At 44.7% G+C, this 17,605-nt stretch overlaps 1 non-coding gene across 1 annotated transcript; it reads left to right on the top strand.

Moving 5' to 3' along the window:
* Positions 1-14,477: 14,477 nt before the first annotated feature.
* Positions 14,478-14,559, top strand: trnas-gcu (transfer RNA serine (anticodon GCU)). The gene has a single exon. It is a non-coding gene; the product is annotated as a tRNA-Ser (tRNA).
* The last annotated feature ends 3,046 nt before the right edge of the window (positions 14,560-17,605 follow it).

Genomic DNA, 17,605 nt, shown 5'->3' with positions numbered 1-17,605 from the left:
CATCAACCACCCATTTATACTAATCCTACATTAATCCCGTATTCCTACCACATCCCCTCAATTCCCCTACCACCTACCTACACTAGGGGCAATTTACAATGGCCAATTTACCTATCAACCTGCAAGTCTTTGGCTGTGGGTGGAAACCGGAGCACCCGGCAGAAACCCAAGTGGTCACAGGGAGAACTTGTAAACTCTGCACAGGCAGTACCCAGAATCGAACGCGGATCACTGGAGGTGTGAGGCTGCGGTGCTAACCACTGCGCCACTGTGTTTTCGCGAGACACCCATCGAGAAGTGAGACTTTTTGCCCAGAGATGGGGCTCTGTTTCTTGGCATCAGGATGGAACCACACACCAGTGGGCCTGTATGACATGCACAAGGATATCACACACTGCCCCATCCCTGGTACAGATCAGAGTCAGACACTGAACAGATTGCAACCCACAAGGACATCACAACCTTCCCGCTCTCTGGGACAGGTCAGTGTGACACACCAAACAAACAGCACCCCACAGGGACCTCATAAATGCCACGTCCCTGTGACAGATCAAGGTCAGACACTGCAAATATTGCAACCACAGGAACATCACAAATTGCCCCATCCCTCGGACAGCTCGGGGTCTGACATTGAACATATTGCAACAACAAGGACATTACTGTATTACTCCCTCCATTCTGAAAAACAAGCATTCACCATACTTTTTACCCTGCAGCAAATTTTGGATCCACACTGCCACTGCCCCTTTAATCCCATCTGCTTGAATTTTGTTAACAAGTCATAGAGAGATGCAAAACTGAAACAGGCCATCTGGCCCACTGAGTCTGTGCTGACCAACCATCACCCATTTATAGTAATCCTACACCATAATCCCATATTCCCTACCTCATCCCCACCATTCTCTTACCTACACTAGGGACAATTTACAACAGCCAATTTACCTATTAACCTGCAGTCTTTGCTTGTGGGAGGAAACCGGAGCACCCAGCAGAAACACACACAGTCACAGGGAGAACTTGCAAACTCTGCACAGGCAGTACCCAGAACTGAACCTGGGTTGCGAGAGCTGTGAGGTTGCAGTGCCAACCACTGTGCCATTGTGCTGCCCCAAGTCTAGTTTATGGTACCTTTTCAAACACAATTTTGATGTCCAGACACGCACCATTAACCTCACCACCCTGGTCAACTCTCTCTGAAACTTCATCAAAGAAATGAATTCATTAATTATTCTGTTAACCTTCTGTTAACCAATCTGTACTGGCTGTCATTTATTAGCCCATGTTCTACCAAGTGACAGTTAATTTCCTCCTGGATAATTGTGTCTAAAAGTTTCCCCACCACCGACATTAGACTAATTGGTCTGTAGTTCCTGGGTTTATCTCTCTTTTTAAACAGGGCTGTAATATTCACAATCCTTGCAGACTTATCTTTTAATTCTGGAAAGTCTGTTGTGGACAATCACTTTGGGAATGACTTTAACCAATTAAAGCAACAGGATACTTGATTAATAAGTCCAGAACTTTTATTGAGAGTAAAATAGTACTTAATAATTGAAAGTAAAATTATACTTAACAAACTTGGGGAATATAACTTTTCAGCTCTGGGGACTGGTCGAGCTTGGTCTCAGAGTGTCACAGTCCTCTTTGTCCAGTCGGGATACCTCATCAGGTGGAGAACTTGGTTGATGATCTGAGCCTTTACCCCTGAGATCTTCTAGTGTTCCTGCACACTGAAACCTTACAAGCTCCCTACTTTTAACCCATGGATGGCCATCACACCACCATGTAAAATAATAATTGGTCCTAGCTGTTGCTAGGTACATTTAATTAGTTCTTAATAATGTCTTCCACTAACAGTCACCTGTCCTCAGAATCTCAGACATGAGTACAATGGAGTGGTTTCACACTGTCTCCCAATCTGATCTGAAACAAGTTTCCTGTTCATTAAATCAAGACTCTTGAAGGTCACGATGTACCATACCATGGGTTTTATCAGGGGTCCGAGAAAGATCCATTGTTTGAATACATTTAGCTGAAACTGTCCTTTCCCACACAGACACAGAAACTCACAGTAATTAGATTGAACTACCTTGAAATGAAAACCCATTCTCTCCAAAATGTTTATTGATTCATTAAGTATAACTCAATCAAGGTTCATTACTTTTACAATCATCTGTTTCAGGATGGGTAGCTACTCATTAATTATACAGGATATAAACGTTAGTACTGAACACAAAATGGTTCCTTTGGTCATGTGTTCATTATAAAATGGCTTTCTTAACGTTGTTAGTTATGACAATGGATACATGATAAAAATGGTCAAGTTAAACTGAGATAGAACTACCCAAGCTTACCTCCATCCTCCAGTCCTCTGGCATAATTCCCATATTCAAGGAGGATTGAAAGATTGTGGTTCGAGTCTCTGCTATTTCCACCCTGACTTCCCTCAGCAACCCAGGATGCAGCCCATCCAGACCGGGTGACCTTTCTACTGTGAGCATTGCTAACCTTGTAATTGTCTCCTCTTTATCTATTTTCATCCCCTCCAAATTCTCCACTTCCTCCTCCTTTACTGTGACATTTGCAGCACCCGTTTGTTTTGTGACAGATGAAATGTACTTAATTAGTGCCTCAGCCACACCCTCTGCCTCCACAGGATCTCCTAATTGACCCACCCTTTCATTGACTGTCCATATGTTTGGTAAAAGACTTCAGTGTTCCCAGTTATGTGACCTGCTAATCTTTTCTCATACAGCTTGCTGATCTCTTTTCCTTTTTCAGCTCTCCTCTGCACTTTCTGTATTCTGCTTGTTTCTCTACTGCATATGAGTCCTCACATGATTTCTCAGTGAATGGTTTTTGAACTATTTTGTAAAAGGATTTAGTTTTGTAAATTTCTCCCCAGCTCCCCTCATGGTCAGGCAGAAAGTTTAACTGCTGTGTTTTCAAACAGCAACAGCTTTATTTGAAAAGCCATTGGGACAGGATTCCGGGTTTTAATCCAGTCACAAATCTGGTTCTGACGTCTTGTGGCTCCAGCTGTCACATGACCTGTCAGAGGATGACCTCATAATTGACCCAGTCATGGAGCTGTAGGTTGATGTTTAAATTGTTTCAAAATGATTTTCCAGAAGGACAATCAAAATGAATCGATATATAAAAGGTAGATTTTGTGAATTTGTGCTCCCAGTGGAAATTCCTGCAGAGTCTGCTGGTTTTCATATCCCCAATTCCCCACAGGAAGCTCTGTGCTCGGAGTCTGTATTCATTACATCAACATGATACAGAATCATTTCATGGGAGACCCCAGTGTGAATTGTAGACAGGTGGGTCAGTTTTAACTTTCAAAGTAACACAGAAGCAAAATAATGCTGATACTGGAAATCTGAAATAAAAACAGAAAATGCTGGAAATACTCAGCAGGTCTGGCAGCATCTGTGGAGAGAGAAACAAAGTTAACGTTTCAGATCTGTGAGCTTTCATCAGAACTGAGCTGAAATTGTCTGAGGGACTGCGATTGTGGAATCAATTTCAGGGTCAAAGACATTGTACTTGGTAAGGATAGGAAGATGGAGATTATTAAGTGCAGTGCTAAAATATAGATGCTTTTACATTATTTTAATCAAAATTGATTTAAACTTTGTGCTCATGAATCCTATCTTTTGATCACAATGACACTGCAAGCAATGGAAAAAGCAAGACTTGCATTTCACGACCACAGGACATTGCAAAGCCTTTTCCAGCCAATGAAGGAAGGGCTTTTCAAGTGTAGTCACTCAACAGTACAATAGAGTACCCTACAATAAAGATGTATAAGATTCTCACCACACAACTGCCAGACTATAACCATCCCAAACAAGAGAGAATCTAACCATCTCCCTTTGACATTCAATGGCATTACCATCGCTGAATCCCCCACTCTCAACAACCTGGGGGTTACCACTGAGCTGAAACTGAACTGCAGTAGCCATATAAATATTATGGCTACAAGAGCAGGTCAGAGACTAGGAATCCTGCGGCAAGTAACTCACCTCCTGACTCCCCAAAGCCTGTCCACAAGTTAGGAGTGTGATGGAATACTCTCCACTTGTCTGGCTGGGTGCAGCTCCAACAAGACTCAAGAAACTCAACAGGGCAAAGCAGCCCGCTTGATTGGCATCCCATTTACAACATTCATGCCCTCCATCACTGGCACACAGTGGCAGCAGTGTGTACCATCCACAAGATGCACTGCAGCAATGTGCCAAGGCTCCTGAGACAGCACCTTCCAAACCCGCGACCTTTATCACCGAGAAGGACAAGGGCAGCAGATGCATGGGAACACCACAACCTGCAAGTTCCCCTCCAAGCCACACACCATCCTGAATTGTAACTGTATCACCGTTCCTTCACTGTTGCTGGGTCAAAATCCTGGAATTCTCTTCATTACAGCAGCACATGGACTGCAGTGGTTCAAGAAGGCAGCACAGCACCACCTTCTCAAGGCAATTAGGGATGGATAATAAATGCTGGCCCAGCCAGCGACACCCACCTCCCATGAATGAATAAAAAAAATGATAATTTCCTGTAATCCTCCAAAGTAGAAAATACAGATGGAAATGAAAAATAATAAAACACAGTCAGCATGGATTTCACAAAGAAAGACTTGATTAACCTTATCATTGAAAAATCAACAGCAAGAGTAATATCGCAGATGTAGAAGAGTTTAAGTTAATAAAGCCTCATCCATTTATGTGCTTGAACCATCAAATTGTGGGTTAACAAACAAACACACTAACTGACAGAGCTGCATGTTGTGCTTTCTAAATTACCCTAAAGGAGAGTGTTAATGAGTTAAAGCTTCAGGTTGCTGCAACCAGAATAGCCATTGTCCACGATCAGTTTTACTGTCATAAATAAAGGGTGGAACATTCATTGTGAATCTACAGAAACAGTCTGGTCCTGCACACTGCAGACACATCCACGTCATCACCAACCAGCTCTCCTACAATTGGTGCAGTTATTTGACTTTGCCCCATTCGCTCCATGGAATTACTTTTAAAAGATTTTAAATTACAAGCAGTTTTGTTAATATTCAGCCTTTGAGAAGAAATCATTCCCTGGCCACAGTGGAGAGAGCATTGAATATAAAACTGTAGACTACCAGGTAACACAGTGAAAGCTGATCAGCTAATTTATAATTACTTACTTTTCTTATTTTTGCTCTTGCTATTTGGTTTTTCATCATTTTCAGCTCCTGACTGTGGATATTATTGTGATTAAATGTGAAAAGATGCACTGTTTCTCAGCCCCGGTATATTGGCTCTTTCTGTGTACAGTGCTGTAGACACTCAGATACTGACACTGTCTCTCCCTCCCTCAACTTTACAGCCCTGACGGTGCAGAAAGCGCTGCTCAAAGTTACACATTCTGACTGTTTGCAGTTGATTAGTGAGAGATTATTAACGTATCCTTCTGCAGCGCTGCCTCGGTTAATAACAGCAGATCGAAGTCACATTTCAGATACAGAAACAGACGCATCAATTATTCACTCTTTCCCAGAGTGAGTGAGGCCGGGACAAGCAGCAACATTCCGGCCCCACACTCTGCAATTACCCAGCACCAGTGGAAACCAGTGAATACAGATTCAATCAGTGGGTTAATGTCCATTACAGTGATGCAAGATTCCACAGCCCAGGACAAACATCAAACATCCCCATACACCGAGAACAAGCTCAGGAAAACCCGGGGGAGTTAATATCCCAATCACTGAGCATTCCAGTTACATTGAACAAGTTCCTGAACTGAGTGAACCTTTCAAAGTACAGAAGTGATGACGAGGTCAAAAAGGTCTGAACAGTTGAGGTGACTGAGCGGTTTCAGCTTCTGGGTTCAGGTTGCAGCTTTCACTGGAGGCATGTGTTTAAATCCCACTTCTGACAACTTGATTTTCAGTTACTTTGCAGAGCTTCCTTGAAGGTTTGAGGGAGAGTAAATACTGAGGAACTGTTTCTAACTGCTGAAAGGTCAATAACCGAAGGTTATAGATTTAAGGTGACTCACAAAACCAGAAGGAACTTGAGGAAAAATTCCTTTCTGCAACGTGTGGTTAGCATTTCAGTTATGTGGATAGATTGGAGAAGCTGGGGTTGTTCTCCTTGGAGAGGAGATTTGATAGAGGTGTTCACAATCATGAGGGGTCGTGACAGACCCGATAGAAACTGTTGGTAGAAGGATTGAGACTCAGGTAAAATCTGTGGCTCAGTTGGTCACACTCACCTCGAAATCACAAGCTTCTGGGTTCAGATTTCACAGCTGACACTCCAGTGCAGCACTGAGGGTGTTGAAGGTGCTGCCTTTCAGGTGTGATGTTAAACCAAGACCTGGTCTGCATGTTTGGGTGAATGTAAAAGATCCCATGCTGCAATTTCAAACAAGTGAAGAGCAATTCTCCCTGGTGTTGTGATCAATATTTGCCTCTCATTCAGATCAGTTGGTCATTATCACATTGCTGTTTGTGGGTATTAGCTGCTGCATTTCTGACATTACAACAGTGATTACACTTCAAAAGTATTTCATTGTCTACAAAGTGCTTTGATATGTCCGGTGGTCTTGAAAGGTGCTATATAAATGCAAGTCTTTTCTTTCTTTATCACAACACATTGCTGTGTAAAAAATGGTTCTTCTGCCAATCACCTGATATCCGTGTCCTCTGCTTACTGACCCCTTTACCACTGGAAACAGTTTCTCCTTATTTAACGATTGAAGAACTTCATGATTTTGAACAAATGTGTCAAATCTCTTCTGAATTTTCTCTGCTGCAAGGAGAACAACCCCAGCTTCTGCAATCTCTCCGCATCACTGAAATCCCTCACCCTGCTACCATTGTGGCAAATCTCTTTTTTATTCTTTCATGGGATGTGGGCACTGCTGATACAATGTGATTCCTGTCAACGCAGCGGCCCGCTGACATCATCGGACTGTGCCAAGCTGTGCATCGGCACAGCTCCATCTTGCCAGGATTAAGTGGCACATGCGTAGGATGATGCCATTGCGCAGCGCCAACATCATCGCATATCCGCGCCTGGTCCATCTTCGCACACGGGCGCGAAAGCATCATCGGGTATCCAGCCCCTCACTCAGCTGGATGAAGCGGCTGAATAGGAGACTTTGAGGCTGGAGCTCTCCCCCCTCGGCAACTCGCTCCAGGCCTCGACGCTTCATCCCCTCAGCTGCTCGCTCGACACCTCGATGCTCCCCTTGACAATTGTTCCCCACTCGCGTCATCCAGCTCTATGGCCGCTTGCTCTCTATCCCCCAACCCCCGCTCCAGCCGCTAGCTCTAGGCCGTGCCACTTCCCTCCTCTAGGCCACTCACTACTCACTCCTCCGTCACACTTTGCAGCCCACCTTGCTTCTTCGGGCGGCGCGTGGAGACTGGACAAACGTGGGAGCAAGTGGCCGAGAGAAGGGAAGCAGCGCAGCCTAGAGCTAGCGGCTGGAGGGGAGGGGGGTGGGGAGTGAGCGAACGACTGGAGAATGGGGTGACATGATCGGGAGACAATCGGCCAGGGAAGTAGCGGGGGGGGGGGCGCAGTGAGGTCTGGAGCGAGCGACTGTGGAGGGTGGAAGCGGCCGGTGCAAAGCAGGGGGAGAAAGCGAGTTGTGCCACCTAGTGGTTGCGTTGTCAGCAAACGCAGCCTTTATTGTCCATCCTTAATTGCCCTTGAGAAGGTGGTGGTGAGCTGCCTTTTTGGAGCTGCTGCAGTCCATGTGTTGTACGTAAACCCACAGTGCTGTTAGGAAGGGAGTTCCAAGATTTTGATCCAGTGACAGTGAAGGAATGGTGATATAGTTCCCAGTCAGGACAGTGTGTAACTTGGAGGGGAGCTTGCAGATGGTGGTGTTCCCATTCATCCAATATCCCTCTAGGTGGTCGAGGTTGGGGGTTTGGAAGGTGCTGTCGAAGGAGGCTTGGTGAGTTGCTGCAGTGCATCTTGTAGATGGTACACACTGCCGCCACTGTTCACTGGTGGTGCAGGAAGTGAATATTTAAAGTAGTGGATGGAGTGCTGATCAAGCGATCTGCTTTGTCCTGGATGGTGTTGAGTTTCTTTGGTGTTGTTGGAGCTCCACTCATCCAGGCAAGTGGGGAGTATTGCATCACACTCCTGACTTGTGCCTTGTAGATGGTGGACAGGAGGTGAGTTCCTTGCAGCAGAATTCCCAGCCTCTGACCTGCTCTTGTAGCTACGGTATTGATATGACTGATCCAATTCAGTTTCTGCTCATTGGTAACCCCCCGGATGTTGATTGTGAAGGATTCAGCAATGGTAATGTCATTGACTGTCAAGGGAAGATGGTTAGATTCACTCTTGTTGGAAATGGTCATTGCCTGGCATTTTTGTGGCGTGCATGTTACTTGCCACTTATCAGTCCAAGCCCAATCTTGCCCAGGTCTCTCTACATGTGGACACGGACTGCTTCAGTATCTGAGGAGTTACTAATGCAACTGAACATTTTGCAATCATCAGTGAACATTTCCACTTCTGACCTTATGATGGAAGGAAGTTTATTGATGAAGCAACTGAAGACGGTTGGGGCCTAGGACACTACCCTGAGGAACTCCTGAGCGATGTCTGGTACTGAGATGATTGGCCACCAACAACCAGCACCATATTCCTTTGCGAGAGGTATGCCTCCAACCAGTGGAGGTTTTTCTCCTTGATTGCCATTTACTTCAATTTTGCAAGGGCTCCTTGATGCCCTTGGCAAGAGCAGTCACTGTCACCTCACCTCACCTCCTGAATTCAGCTCTTCTGTCCATATTTGAACCAAGGCCATAATGAGGTCAGGAACCGAGTGGCCTTGGCGGAAACCAAAATGAGCATCGGTGAGCAGGTTTTTGCTGTGTAAGTGCTGCTTGATAGCACTGTCAACGACACCTTCCATCACTTTACTGATGATCAAGAGGAGGCTGACGGGGCAGTAATTGACCGGGTTGGATTTGTCCTGCTTTTTGTGTACAGGACATACCTGGGCAATTTTCCACATTGCCGGGTAGATGCCAGTGGTGTAGCTTGGCAGGCGGCGTGGCTAGTTCTGGAGCACAAGTCTTCAGCACTGCAGCCAGGATGTTTTCAGTATCCAGAGCCTTCAGCCATTTCTTGATATCATGTGGAGTGAAGTGGATTTAGCTGAAGGTTGGCACCTGTGATGCTGGGGATCTCAGGAGGAGGCCGAGATGGATCATCTACTTGGCACTTCTGGCTGAAGATGTTTGCAAATGATTCAACCTTGTATTTTGCACTGATATACTGGTCTCCCCTGTCATTAAGGATGGGGATATCTGTGGAGCCTCGTCCTCCTGTTAATTGTTTAATTATCCACCACCATTCAGGACTGGATGTGGCAGGACTGCAGAGCTTTGATCTGATCTGTTGGTTGTGAGATCACTCAGCTCTGTCTATTGCATGCTGCTTCCGCTATATGACATGCAAGTAATCCTGTGTTGTAGCTTCACTCATTTTTAGGTCTGCTTGGTGCTGCTCCTGACATGCCCTCCTGCACACTTCATTGAAGCACCATTGCTCCCTTGGCTTGATGGTAATGGCAGAGTCAGGGATATGTCAGGCCATGAGGTAACATATTGTGTTTAAATACAATTCTGCTGCTGCTGATGGCCCACAGTGCCTCATGGATGTCCAGTTTTGAGCTGCCAGTTCTGTTCATTTCTTCCCTCAGATATAATTGACTACTCCGCCCCCACCCCCTCCCAGTGTGGTTGACAGGACTCTCAACCTCTGCCTTCCCCCTGCCCCTCCCTCCCAGAACTGCGACAGGGTTCGCCTTGTCCTCACTTACCACCCCACCTGCCTCCACATCCAAAGGATCATCCGCCACCATTTCCACCACCTCCAGCGTGATGCCACCACCAAACGCATCCTCCCCTCCCCTGTCAACATTCTGAAGGGATTGTTCCCTCCGCGACACCCTGGTCCACTCCTCCATTACCCCCGATACCTCATCCCCTTGCCAAGGCACCTTCCCATGCAATCGCAGGAGATATAATACCTGCCCTTTTCCCTCCTCTCTGCTCATTATCCAAAGCCCCAAACACTCCTTTTAGGTGAAGCAGCGATTTACTTGTACTTCTTTCAATTATGTATACTGGATTCACTGCTCACAATGTGGTCTCCTCTAAACTGGGGAGACCAAATTCAGATTAGGCGGAACACCTCTGCTCAGGCCGAAATCATGACCCTGAGCTTCTGGTTGCTTGCCATTTCAACACTCCCCCCTGCTCTCATGTCAACATTTCTGTCTTTGGCCTGCGCCAGTGTTCCAGTGAAAATCAACCCAAGCTCGAGGAGCAGCACCCGACCTTTTGATTCGGCACTCGACAGCCTTGTGGATTGAACATTGTGTTCAATAACATCAGAGCATGACTGGTGTCAGGCAACCACAAGCATTAACACACTCTTTGCCTTTATCCCAGGACAGCTTTGTTATTTAATCTCTCCTGCCCTCTGCTCTATCAAACACCTTCCCTTTTGTTCTCTCCCACATGCCCCTCCCCTTCACTTGTTTAAAACCTAATTCTTTTCTAACCTGTGTCAGTTCTGATGAAAGGTCACAGACCAGAAACGTTAACTTTGTTTCTCTCTCCACAGGTGCAGCCAGAGCTATTGAGTATTTCCAGCACTTTTTGTTTTTATTTCAGATTTCCAGCATCTGCAGTATTTTGCTTTTATTGTGTCAGAAAGTCTTTCCTTCATTCAGGACTCTTACCTCTCTCCAGAATCTCTCTGCTAAAGATTGAACTTTATCTCATTTCACTCACAGCTCAGGGTCAGTGTGGCACAGTGGGACTTCTGGCTGTGTCCCACTTCACAATCCATCAGTACTGAGAAAACAATGGGGAATATTCCTCACATGTTGTGTTCTGTAACTTTTTACAAACACTTTAATGTATATATTGTCTTCCAAAGCAGTGACAGAATGGTGGCTTTAGTGTGTTGTTGAAATAGCTTTGTTGAGTTCGTGCTGCACCAACAGTTAAACAGTTCTTGGTTCAATCCCAGGTTTTGGCACTTTCAACCTCTCCTGTGTCTTTTTCTTTGGCTCCAATTGTCAAGCTGCATGATTTACTCTGAAATTAGCACCAGAGAACCAAGGCACCAGCGAGCATGAGGAGCTGAAATTAGCACAGATCAAATCCACTTAATATTTCTGACTGAAGATGGTTGCAAATGTTTCAGCTTCATCTTTTGCACTGACGTGCTCAGCACCACCATCATTGAGGATGTGAATGTTTTTGGAGCCTCCTCATCTTGTTAGTTATTTTATTATCCACCACCATTCACGACTGGATGTGGCAGGACTGTGGAGCTGTGATCTGATCCTGAGGGAGATATCCGTGCGTGGAATGGCAGGATGTATGGAGAGTGATCCTGAAGAGGGTGTCTGAGCCTGGAGTGGAAGCTTTCCGTGGAGGTGCAGGAGTAGGTCATTCAGCCCCAGTGTTTTATAAAGGTTTAGCATAACTTATTTGCTTTTACTCGATGCCTCTATTCATAAAGCCAAGTGTCCTGTTTGCTCTTAGCAACCTTTTCAAACCTTGATCAAAAAAGATTGGTGTACATTGTCTCATTCTTCCTCCCAAACTGTATCACTTCACAATTTTCTGTGTAAAATTTTATCTGTTATGTGAAAGCCCATTTTACCAGTGCGATTAAGTTCCTCTGAAGTGTGTTACTGTCACTGGCATAGGACGCAATTCACGAGCATTCTTTGATGCTATCTCTGTGGAAAGAGCAATCTTACACACTAGCTCAAATTGGGATTTTGTGTGTTTAGTATCTTTCCTCATCCACCAATATAAGCACAAATCTGTCTCATAATGTACGGTCTAAGAATGTGCCAATGTTGCAATGTGGTGATAAATTCTTCAGTGTCACAATGTACTCACCAACTGTTTCACTACTTTTCTGATTTTTGGATCCAAGTTTGTAGCTTTCCGCGATCTCCAGTGGCTGAGGGTTGAGCCTCACTTCAACGAAGAAACGGAAAATTATAATTTAAAGATTACACTGTCAATCATTCACATCTCTGTCTTCTCCTGAACTTCGAGTTCAAAATTGTTTGTGAAGTTGATTCACACGTTAAGACAGCACAGTCTTTGTCTTTGTGAAGGAAGTGATTTGGGAATGGCTGTTTGAAACTGTCCCTTCTTGCACAGAAATTCAGTGCAAATACTCGATCACTCACAATTTCCTTGAGAGAAATTTGTTCACAATCGCATTCGACACGGAAACTGCCTCAGCATTAATCTCACTGAAGCAGAATGTGACCGTGTTGTATGTTTCAGAATGTTGGTGCCGTTATTTGTCGCTTTTAACCGAGACTGGGACACAGGGCAAGGTTGATCCGAGGTTGGAATATGTTATCATTCAGGAGCAAGAAAAATCAAAAGGAACAAAATAAGAAAACCCAGTCTCTGGATTTGAGAATCTGTAGATTCGCTTTGGGAAAGTGAATCAGAGCAGAAAGAAGGGTGAACTGTCCAGAAGAGATGAAGACACAGCTCAGTCAACACGTTCCCCTGGTTTATGATGCTGGAACATTCCTCACACAGAAATGATTCAACCCAATGACAAACATTCTTACAGCTGATAATTTATGCTACTGATTTAAGGACTGTCTCATGTGGTTACCGAGTGATGACGAGAAGATATTAAACTTTGTTCTATTCAATCGAGCTGTGATGAAGTTTGAATTTTTCTACCTTTTATAAACAGTATTTGAAGGGTCTTGGTAACAATGTTCAGTGTTGATGAGAGTGGGGTCTGGGTGAGAAGCTGCTGAGTGTGACAGGGTCCGGACTGGATGCAGGAAGTTCTCTGACAGTCTCCCTCTATCTTTCTGATGGGTTTGAGTTGATTTACGACTGGTAGCTTTTATTTTACTTTTCTTATTTAGAGATACAGCACTGAAACAGGCCCTTCGGCCCACCGAGTCTGTGCCAACCAGCAACCACCCATTTATACTAATCCTACATTAATCCCATATTCTCTACCACATCCCCACCATTCTCCAACCACGTACCTACACTACGGACAATTTACAATGGCCAATTTACCTACCAACCTGCAAGTCTTTTGGAGGTGGGAGGAAACCAGAGCACCCGGCGGAAACCCACACAGACACAGGGAGAACTTGCAAACTCCACACAGGCAGTACCCAAAACTGAATCCTGGTCGCTGGAGCTGTGAGGCTGCGGTGCTAACCATTGTGCCACTGTGCTGCTGTTGGTGTTTTGATAAATGAAGGAAGTTCCCTCCACCCATTTTCTTTGGACAGACAGTGTGGTACAAGGATGTAAAGGGTTAATGCTGAAGATAGTGGGATCAACCCCTCCCAGTGTCAGAGTGATGATGTAACAGTCACATGAGATGAAGTTTGGGAGAAGAGAGAGCAGCACCAAGGATGCTAGCTTAGCAGGCTTGATGAGTGTGTATCGAGTATTGTGCAAATTAGAAAAGAGTTCTTAGTTCTTTCAGCAGGAACTGTGTCCAGAAAATATCGAGAAACTCACAATTTTATTATTCAGGAGTCGGAGCACAGATATTAATTCCAAGTGACAGTTCTGGGACCAATTAACAAAAAAAGTAGAGAATAATATTGCTGACTGATTGAAATCCCCTAGTGAGGAGACAGTTAAACAGGTGATCTGTTGGAGCATCCTTCGATCCAAGGTTTCAGCAACATTTAATCTCCCTTTTTGGTGAAATTCTCTGTTATTTGCAACTTTTTGTATCAGCTTTGATGGGCGAGTGAAAAAACTGAAAAAATTGAACAGTTCCATCCTTTCTTTTCTTCCTTCTTCTCTTCTTTCCATCAGTTTCTCTTTTCTGTCCCAGATCAATATAATGATGAGAATCCCACATTAATCTGCTGTTTCTGGTGTTTTATCCATTCCAATCAAAATTTCAACATTCCAAACAAATCTATTTCTTATTCCACAGTGTCTCTCCATGTGTTTTATTCTGTTGTCTGCTTTCACAGTCTGTTTGATGATCAATGTTACATCTCACTGTCTGTTCTGGTGAAGATCAGAAGCAGTGATATCTGTTTACACCACCCGACAAGTCGGCCTGAGGCTGTGCCTCGCTGATCATGTGGAGTTTAAGCAATTCTTCCAGTCAGTTGGTTCAGTTGTCATTTCATGAGTAATTCGGTCATCATGACTTCGTCAGTGACCTAATGGTTCAGGTGTCTGAGTGATGTTAATCATGATGTGTTGAAATGATTGTATGTTCCAGTCTTTCCGTGGTGGGTTTTCACACCGAGTAGAAATGTGTTGGACATGGTCTTGAAATGTTTCACACCGCTCCATTCCCAACTTCATTTCCTTGCAGAAGATATATTTCCATCATTGCACAGCTGGCTGCACAGCCAGAAACTGTGCTGAATGTGACAGCTGCGCTTCTGCAACTGACAAGGTGGCCGACAGGTTAAGGCGATGGACTGCTAATCTATTGTGCTCTGCACACGTGGGTTCGAATCCCATCCTTGTCGCTAGTTTACGAACTGTTTAGTGTATTGTTGATGTTTAAAGTCAGCCTCGAAACCTGTTCTTGTCAATGTCCAGACAGTAATTGCAGAATTGGTTATACTTTATTAAAATTGAGACAGACAATTGGAATTCTTCACCCAAACTGCACTGGAATGAAGATCAAATAGGGATCACGAAACAGAGCAGGATTTTTCCTCCCCTCCTTCCTTCCATCTTTACTTTCTCTCGATTTGCACCAAGTGAAAGACAAATGGGAAAAGCAAATGGCGAGGGAGAAGATGCAGAAAATTATCCTTTGGCAAGAAATTTATTTTCAAATCTTCTTGATAGATTAAGTGAGTGAGCGATGCTTTGGCAGATGGAGTTTGAAATGAGGGGTCATCTACTACCTACGATAGATCAGAGTGTTTTTTTGTAAGAGGTGAGATGTTAGAAACGGCGGAGGAGCAGAGACCCGAATACTGAATTAATAAAAGCTAGTGGACTGGTAGAAAATAATGTGAAAAGTGAACAGAATATGAAGATTGGAACTCATGTTGCAGTGATATAAAGCTCTGTGCTCCTGAAGTAAATGTCCAAGCCCAGATTGTGGGGGAATCTGTGGAGAGTGATTTGGTTTTTATTCATTCTTGGGTGTGAGTATCGCTGATAAGGCTAGCATTTATTACCCATTCCTATTGCCGTTGAGAAGGTGGTGGAGAGCTGCCTTCTTGAACTGATGCAGTCCATATGGTGCAGGAACACCCACAGTGCTATTGGGGAGGGAGTTCCAGGATTGTGACTCAACAACAGTGAAGAAATGGTGATATCGTTCCAAGTCAGGATGGTGAGTGTCTTGGAGGGGAACCTGCAGGTAGTGTGTTCCCATGCATCTGCTGCCCTTGTCCTTCGAGGTGGTAGTGGTCACGAGTTTGGAAGGTGCTGTTGAAGGATATTTGGCGAGTTGCTGCAGTGCATATGGAAATGGTACACACTGCAGCCACTGTTTACTGGTTGTGGGGGGATTGAATGTTTAAGGTGGTGGGTTAGGTGCCGATCAAGTGCGCTGCTTTGTCCTGGATGGTGTTGAGCTTCTTGAGTGTTGTTGAGTGGGATGTATTCCATCACACTCCTGACTTGTGCCTTGTAGATGGTGGACAGGATTTGGGGTGTCAGGAGGTGAGATACTTGCTGCAGAATTCGTAATCTCTGACCTGCGCTTATAGCCACAGCATAGATGTGACTGGTCTAGTTACGTTTCTGGTCAAGATGTTGATGGTGGGGGATTTAACGATGATAATGCTTCTGAATATCAAAAGGTAGATTTTTTTTCTCTCTCATTGGAGATGTTCACTGCTTGGCACTTGTGTGGCCAGAAGGTTGCTTGTCACTCATCAGCTCAAGCCTGAATGTTGTTCAGGTCTTGCTGCTTGCAGGCACAGACTGAAGAGTTGTGAATCATCATCTAACATTCCCACTTCTGACTTATGTTGAAGAGAAAGTCGTCAATGAAACAGCTGGGATGTTTGTGTCTCGGACACTACCCTGAGAAACTCCTGAGGCAATGTCCTGGGCTGAGATGATTGGCCTCCACTAACCACAACTTGCTTTGTGCGAGGTATGACTTCAACAAGTGGAGAGTTTTCCCCCTGATTCCCATTGACTTCAATTTTGCTGGGGATCCTTGATGCCACACTCACTCAAGGGCAATCACACTCACCTCTCCTCTGGAATTCCACTCTTACGTCTCTGTTTGGACCAAGCTGCAATGAGATCATACGAACATAAGATCAGAAGAACGAGTAGCAGGAGTAGGCCATTTGGCCCCTCGAGCTTGCTCCGCCATTCAATAGGATCATGGCTGACCTGATCATGACCTCAACCCCACTTTCTTGCCTGCCCACATAACCCTTGGCTCTCTTGTAGATTAAAATCTTGAAGACATTCAATGACTGCTCTCTGCGGTAAAGAATTCCAAAGATTAATGACCCTCTGAGAGAAGAAATTCCTTCTTAAATGAAAAACCCCTAAATCTGAAACTATGTCCCCTCGTTCTAGATTCCACCACGAGAGGAAACATCCTCTCAGCATCTACCCTGTCAAGCCCCCTCAGAATCTTATATGTCTCAATACGTTCACCTTTCATTTTTCTCAACTCCAATGAGTATCGGTCCAACCTGCTCAACTTTCCTCATAAGACAACACCTTCATCACAGGAATCAATCCAATGAACCTTCTCTCAACTGCCTCCAATGCAAGTATATCCCTCCTTAAATAAGGAGACCAAAACTGTACACAGTACTCCAGGTGTGGTTTCACCAGCACCATGTACATTTGTAGCAAGACTTCTCTACTTTTATACTCCATCCCCTTTGCAATAAAGGGTAACATTCCATTTGCCTTCCTAATTATTTGCTGTACCTGCATGGTAACTTTTTGTGATTCATGCACGAGGACACCAGATCCTTCTGCACCGCAGCATTCTGTAATCTCTCACAATTTAAATAATAATTTCCTTTTCTATTCTTCCTACCAAAGTGGATAACCTCACATTTTCCCACATTCTCCTCTATCTGCCAAATTATTTCCTGGAGCTGAGAGACCCTGGCAGAACCTAAATTGAGCATCGATGATCAGATTATTGCTAAGTGTCTGGTGCTTGATAGCACTGTTGGTGACATTTCCATCGCTTTGCTGATGATTGATAGTAGACTGATGGGGCAGCAAGTAGATGCCTGTGTTGTCGCTCTACTGGAACAGCTTGGCTGAGGGCGCAGCGAGTTCTGGAGCACAAGTCTTCAGTACTAGAGCCGGAATGATGTTCGGGCCCATAGTCTTTGCTGTATCGAGTGCCTGCAGCTGTTTCTTGCCATTATGTGGAGTGAAGCAAATTGGCTGAAAACTGGAAGCGGTGATGCTGGGGAACTCAAGAGGCCAAGTTGAATCATCCACTGAGCAATTTCTGACTGAAGACGGTTTCAAATGCTTCAGCTTTATCTTTTGCAATGACGTGCTCGGCTCCACCAACATTGAGGATAGGGATGTTTTTGGAGCCTCCTCATCTGGTTC

Source organism: Heterodontus francisci, unplaced genomic scaffold, assembly GCF_036365525.1.
Source record: "Heterodontus francisci isolate sHetFra1 unplaced genomic scaffold, sHetFra1.hap1 HAP1_SCAFFOLD_43, whole genome shotgun sequence".
NCBI lineage: Eukaryota > Metazoa > Chordata > Chondrichthyes > Heterodontiformes > Heterodontidae > Heterodontus > Heterodontus francisci.
The sequence above is the reverse complement of the archived record's forward strand: the minus strand, read 5'-3'. Positions and strand labels throughout refer to the sequence as shown.